The following is a 6,880-nucleotide window of genomic DNA, read 5'->3' as shown; positions in this document are numbered from 1 at the left end:
AGGCAGAACAGTGAACATGGGAGTGAGGAGCCATTGCAGGGAAGGGGCCACTATGGAGTAAGAGCAATCATTTGGCTCTTTATTTAGCACTTCACACTAAAAGTGAGTTGAGGAAGGGGGCACCCGGATTTGAACCGGGGACCTCTTGATCTGCAGTCAAATGCTCTACCCCTGAGCTATACCCCCAAGCCTGGGCTTATGAACCTTAATTACACCTCTTCAACTGTGCACCTGACTCCTATTCCTGGACTCCTACAGCCCCGCCTCTGGGAGCAGGCAGCCTGCCCTATGACATCCTGGCTCTCACTGTCATCACTTGCTCACTCTTCCACCTGTAAACACCTGCTCACCACCTTCTATGTGCCAGGCTCATCCTTCCTGCTACCATTTTCTGCCTTTCTGGCCCCACTTCTCTCTGCCACCCGGTTCTGTCAACCCTACAGTGGGCAGTCATTGCTTTCCCAGCCTAAGAGAGCCCTGGTCCCTTCTGCCCTCTCCTGCTAGGGAACTGGGGGGCAGTAAAGTCTACATGGGTAGAGGAGCAGGTCTGGCCAGGAAACCACACCCTGAGACAGAAGGCCCCTTTCTCCCTTCCCACCATCTGCTTCACCCACTCAACCTCTGTCATCCACTCAAGATGATCAACATGGTGGAGGAAAAAGGTGAACCAGCCCACTCCCTCTCAAAGGGAAAGCTGATATGAGGAGAAGGGGGGGGGCAGCCAGCAAGGAGTCTGTCCTCTCATCTCAAAGGCTCATAGGCATGTGAGACACAGCCACAGAGAGCGCGACCCCCTCACCCTACTCATAGATGGAAAAGCCAGAAAGGTTTTGAATGCTCTCAAGCCTTCCCAGTGCCATGCACTCCATCTCCCCTCCACACGGAAGCAGTCCCCCGGGGTGTCTATGGTGCTCATGGGACTTTGGGGATGTAGGTCTTTTGTCCAGAAATACTGAGGATGGTCCAGGACCACATGGGCTGGTTTACTCAGCCTGGAGATGATTTCAAACTTCCTGTGCTCCCCTAAGCCTTGGTTCTCCAACATGAACTGGCATCAGAATCCCGAGAGTGAAGTGCTAAAACTGCAAGCCCAGTCCTGGTGGAGGAGACACATCTACACCTTTCCTAGAATTCCTGCAGGAGGAGCCCCTGGGAAGCATCCAGTAAATGAAGCAGCCTTGCCCCAAACTGTCTGGTCCACTGTTTGCAGCAGAGGGAGCATAAGCTGCCCCCAGAGCAAGGCCTGACCTGGCTGAGGGAGGAGCAGAGCTCTCCCCTGATGTGTCTGGAAAGCTTACAGAGAGGATGTAACGCAAGAAAGTCACTGCTGGGTTATTCTTTGAAAGCTGCTAATACCACAGGTCCCACCCAAGGGCCATGAGGACCTCATGCCCCAAAACCCTGGTGCTCATTTGAACCCCACACAGGAGCCACCCCCGGCTCCATGGCCAGGCTGAACTGGGGTTGGAGGGACCTCTGATATAGGGGTACCTTGGCCAGGCCCTGCCTGCTACACACCTCCCTGTCCTGCCACCCCTGCTTAGAGGCCCAGCCTAGTGGCCAAAGGCCCCTTAACCCAAGAGAAGCAGTAACAGCACTCACAGAGACAGAACTTCCTGCAGGCTCTGGTGCCACATGAAGGGCAAGACAGCGAGATGTTGAGTCCAATTCATACTTCGTGTCCATGAGACGTTGGGCCTGTCATTTAACCTCCCTGCCTTTCAATCCGTAACATCTGAAAATGGGAATTAAGGGCACTTCTATCTTCCTGAAGACAGAGGGCTGATAAATGATCTCAAAGTGCTGCCAGCACTCACATCCACAAGGCTCATTGGATTCAATTAAGGAAGAAAACCAAGGATTTAGGGCAGCCTCTTCCCCAGGGACAGGGATGTAAAATACTTCAAATCAGCTCCAGTAGCTACTCCCCAGGCCCGAAAAAGAGGGCATTGCTGGTCAAATGCTGGTCAAGTGCTGGCCAAAGGCAAAAGCATCTCCATTATGTTTGCTTCAGAGAAAAGGCAGGGACCAGAGGCAAAAAGGATCCAAGGTCAGGACCCCTGGGTTCTGGTCCCCTCTCCTGGTACAGACACATCTTCTGTGATTTTCCTTCCCTAAGCCAGTCCTCAGCCTCAGAGGTCGTTCTGGAGTAAGTAAGTGGTACAACATACCCATACCAATCACCCCACTCCACCTGCCACAGAACACCTTTATGCTGTGTCTCATGTTTCTTCTGACATTTAAAAAATATTTTATTGGTTTTACAGACGTGTGGAAGTAAAGTGCAGAGGTACGGAGGCGTGCTCGAAAAGGGCTGGCAACTGAGGACACGACTGTCTTTTTTAATCAGGAGGGAGTCACAGCCCATCAATGAAGAGAGAATCATTGATTGGCTGCCTCTGCATACCCCACACTGGGGATTGAGCGTCTAACTCAGGCATATACCCTGATGAGGAATCAAACTGTGACTTCCAGCCACTGAGCCACACTTTCTAGGCCAGAGACGCTACTTTTTTCATTTTTAAATATATATTTCATTAATGGTGCTTGCAGCAATTACCCGGACACTGAGACACCGGCCCCCTTAGGACAGGGCTGAGGATGAGCCATAGCTGCCAGCTCCGCCCTGTTGATTCCCTGAGACCCCGTCCCACCCAAGCTGTGGCAGAGGCTTTTGCAGATGAATGCCCTGGCCCTTTGCAATATGAAAATTACCTAAAAAACTGCAGCTGGGCCAAGCAGACACAGAACTTTGAAGAGAAAGCACAAGGCTTCATAGCAGCTTGCATTGCTTCACAGCTGGGCTTCATTTGGGCAACTCCAAACGCCAAACAAGGAAAGGGAACCTGCAGATCTCTTCGTAGCTCCTGCTGGGTAGCCTCAGGCAGAGGCTAAATTAGCACCTCCTTAGAGACCCAAGAGCCAGTGTACCCAGTGGTCAGAGTGGGACCATCCAGATTACAACTCCTCAGATCCATAAGGGACACACTCAGAGCACCAAATAGCAACAAGAACACGAGGTCAGCTGTCTTCTGGAAATTACAGTGAGGTTGAGAAAATGAAGATGTTAAGAGAAAGAAAGGGAAGTCCCTCCACAAGCCATGAAGGGCAAGAGTCCCGGTCCTGGTGGTCTGGGCTCACTCCATCAGTCTGTTCAGTTTAATGTGTCCACAGGGGCGCTGTCTGGAAGATGGTCGGGGTGCCCTTGACCGGAATCGAACCTGGGACCTTTCAGTCCGCAAGCCGACGCTCTATCCACTGAGCCAAACCGGTTTCAGCTAAATCCTAATTTTTTTAAATCATATTTAATAGTGAAATGTGGAGGGAGAGGCAGAAATTTCAGCACCAGCTCAGTAATTAAAGGGGTCAAAGAAGTAGGGGGCACCTGGATTTGAACCAGGGACCTCTTGATCTGCAGTCAAATGCTCTACCACTGAGCTATACTCCCATTTACATATGATCTTTCATTAGCACTGTTTCACCCATGGCACTATATGTAAGATAGATGCCTGTCTACACATCGCTGTTTTTTCTGCATGTCCCAGAACATGGCAACTCTTCTCACTGTAGTTCACTGTCTTGTCTTCAGCCCTCCTATTCCTCAGATTGTTTTTTTTAAATATATTTTATTGATTTTTTACAGAGAGGAAGGGAGAGAGATAGAGAGTGAGAAACACCGATGAGAGAGGAACATCGATCAGCTGCCTCCTGCACATCTCCTACTGGGGATGTGCCCGCAACCCAGGTACTTGTCCTTGACCGGAATCGAACCTGGGACCTTTCAGTCCTCAAACCGACGCTCTATCCACTGAGCGAAACCGGTTTTGGCCCTCAGATTGTTTTAACGGCACCAGCCTTTACACCTGAGAAGGCCATTTGAGTCTACATTAGTGTTTCTACCTAAACCAGCACATACATTTCAAAACAATCATGGTCAGGTCCAGGTCCTCAGTGAACCTCACACTCAGTGCCAGGGGAGCCTCGTCCCTATTCTAAGATCTCAAGAACGGTGCTCCTTGTTCCACTCATTCAGTCAGTCAACAAACACAGAGCATGTGAGGTTCAGGTCCTGTCATCCATGTTGAGGACAGAGACTTAAACATTGTCCTTGTTCCAATAGGAGACAAAATCATGAAGCAAAGACTTTGCACAAGAGTGGCAAAGCCCAAGAAAAGAGGCGTGGGAGCAGGGAGTGAGGAGCTGCCCTGCCTGGAGAGTCAGAAAGGGCTTCCTGGGGGAGATGGACAAGAAGGAGTTTGCCAGAAGAAGCTGGAAAGGATTTCAGGCAAAGGGAGGAGGAAAAACCAAGGGAAAAGTGCAGGAAGATACTGGAAAAAAATCGTACACCTATGGATGAGGACAGTGGGGAGGAGGGGTAAGGGCAGAGTGTGGGGTGGGAACCAGATGGAAGAGAGCTATAGGGAGAAAAAAGAGGAACAACTGTAATCATCTGAACAATAAAGATTTAATTTTTTAAAAAGGAAAAAAGGTAAAACTGGATCATGCATGTCCGGAGCTCAAGGAGGCTTCAGGTGATGTCACACATGTGTGCTCATTGACCCGGCAACCATTTTGGCTTCCTGCTAAGGCAGGAGTAGGACTTGGCCATTGTCACTGGAAGCAGGCCTATGACACACAGCATGACAAGCCATGACCTCATTGAATCTTCACAACCAACCTTGTGTTGTCTAATTGCAGTACAGTTTGGCCAAAACAGAACCCATGTCCATGGAGCACCAGAGCACAATATGGGCCCTAGAACACAGCACAGTCAACATGGGAGTGAGGGGCAATCAGGGACCAGGGGGCACTATGGGTGACAAGAGCAATCATTTGGCTCCTTATTTAGCACTTCACACTAAAAGTGAGTTGAGGAAGGGGGCACCCGGATTTGAACCGGGGACCTCTTGATCTGCAGTCAAATGCTCTACCCCTGAGCTATACCCCCACACCTGCTTATGAACCTTAATTACACCTCTTCAACTGTGCACCTGACTCCTATTTCTGGAATCCTACAGCCCCGCCTCTGGGAGCAGGCAGCCTGCCCTATGACATCCTGGCTCTCACTGTCATCACTTGCTCACTCCTCCACCTGTAAACACCTGCTCACCACCTTCTATGTGCCCGGCTCATCCTGCCTGCTTCAATTTTCTCCCTCTCTGGCTCCACTTTCCTATGCCACCTGGTTCTGTCTGCTCTACAGTGGGCAGTCATTGCTTTCCCAGCTTAAGAGAGCTCTGGTCCCCTCTGCCCTCTCCTACTAGGGCACTGGGTGGGGGTGGGGGTGGCACTATGTCTACATGAATAGATGAGCAGGTCTGAGAGAAGAACTTGGCCAGGACAACAACCCTGAGACGCAAGACCCCTTTTTTCCTTTCCACCATCTGCTTCATCCACTCAAGCCTTTTCATTAACTGAAGATGATCAACGTGGTGGAGGAAAAGGTGAACCAGCCCTACTCCCTCTCAAGGGGAAAACTGATATGAGGAGGGGGTACAACCCTGGTAACTGGCTTGTGAGTCCCCAGAGTCTGGAGGAGACTGCACAGCAGAGGCAGGCAGCTGTGTGAGAGCAGGGAGAATGGGGAGGCAGCCAGAATGGAGGCTGACCTCTCATCTGAAAGGCTCATACTAGTGTGGGACACAACCAGAGAGAGAGCAAATCGCTCACCCTCCACATGGATGGAAAACCCAAGAAAGGTACTGAGTGCTCTCAAGCCTTCCCAGTGTCACCCACTCCATCTCACCTCCACATGGAAGCAGTCCCCCGGGTTGTCTATGCTGCTCATGTGGTTTTGAGGACGTAGCACTTTTGCCCAGAAACACTGAGGAGGGTCCAGGACCCAATGGGCTGGTTTACTCAGCCTGGAGATGATTTCAAACTTCCTGTGCTCCCCTAAGCCTTGGTTCTCCAACATGAACTGGCATCAGAATCCCCAGAGGAATGTGTTAAAACTCCAAGCCCAGTCCTAGTGAAGGAGACCCATCTACACCTTTCCTAGAATTCCTGCAGGAGGAGCCCCTGGGAAGCATCCAGTAAATGAAGCAGCCTTGCCCCAAACTGTCTGGTCCACTGTTTGCAACAAAGAAAGCATAAGCAGCACCCTGAGCAAGGCCTGACCTGGCTGACGGAGGAGCAGAGCTCTCCCCTGATGGGTCTGGAAATCTTACAGAGAGGGTGGGATGCAAGAAAGTCACTGCTGGGTTATTCTTTCAAAACTGCTAATACCACAGGTCTGACTCAAGTCCCATGAGGACCTCATGCCCCAAAACCCCGGAGCTCATTTCAACCCCACGCAGGAGCAAACCCCGGCTCCATGGCCGAGCTGACCTGGGGTTGGAGGGACCTCTGACGTAGGGGTACCTTGCCCAGGCCCTGCCTGCTTCACAACTCCCTGTCCTGCCACCCCTGCTTAGAGGCCCAGCCTAGTGGCCAAAGGCTCCTTAACCCCAGGGAGGCTGTAACAGCACTAACAGAGACAGAACTTACTGCAGGCTCTGGTACCCCGTGAAGGGCAGGACAGTGAGGAGCAGAGGCCAATTAATAGTTCGTCTCCATGAGACCTTGGGCAGGTCATTTAACCTCCCTGCCTTTCAATCCGTAACATCTGAAAATGGGAATTAAGGGCACTTCTACCCCGAAGACAGAGGGCTTATAAATGATCTCAAAGTGCTGCCAGCACTCAGACCCACAAGGCTCATTGGATTCAATAAAGAAAGAAAACCCAGGATTTAGGGCCAGCCTCTTCCCCAGGGACAGGGATGTAAAATACTTCAAATCAGCTCCATTCCCTACTCCCCAGGCCCGAATAAGGGCATTGCTGGGCAAAGGCAAAAGCATCTCCATTATGTTTGCTTCAGAGAAAAGGCAGGGACTAGAG

General features: G+C 51.0%; 3 non-coding genes across 3 annotated transcripts; all 3 read right to left on the bottom strand.

The window, feature by feature from the left end:
- Positions 1 to 114: 114 nt before the first annotated feature.
- On the bottom strand, positions 115 to 186 carry TRNAC-GCA. Its single transcript has one exon. It is a non-coding gene; the product is annotated as a tRNA-Cys (tRNA).
- Positions 187 to 3,376: 3,190 nt separating this feature from the next.
- TRNAC-GCA lies at positions 3,377 to 3,448 on the bottom strand. The gene has a single exon. It is a non-coding gene; the product is annotated as a tRNA-Cys (tRNA).
- A 1,428-nt stretch (positions 3,449 to 4,876) lies between these two features.
- Positions 4,877 to 4,948, bottom strand: TRNAC-GCA. The gene has a single exon. It is a non-coding gene; the product is annotated as a tRNA-Cys (tRNA).
- Positions 4,949 to 6,880: the final 1,932 nt, after the last annotated feature.

Source organism: Myotis davidii, unplaced genomic scaffold (assembly GCF_000327345.1).
Source record: "Myotis davidii unplaced genomic scaffold, ASM32734v1 scaffold49, whole genome shotgun sequence".
Classification (NCBI taxonomy): domain Eukaryota; kingdom Metazoa; phylum Chordata; class Mammalia; order Chiroptera; family Vespertilionidae; genus Myotis; species Myotis davidii.
Note: the sequence above shows the minus strand (reverse complement) of the source record. Positions and strands in the feature narration are given on the sequence as shown.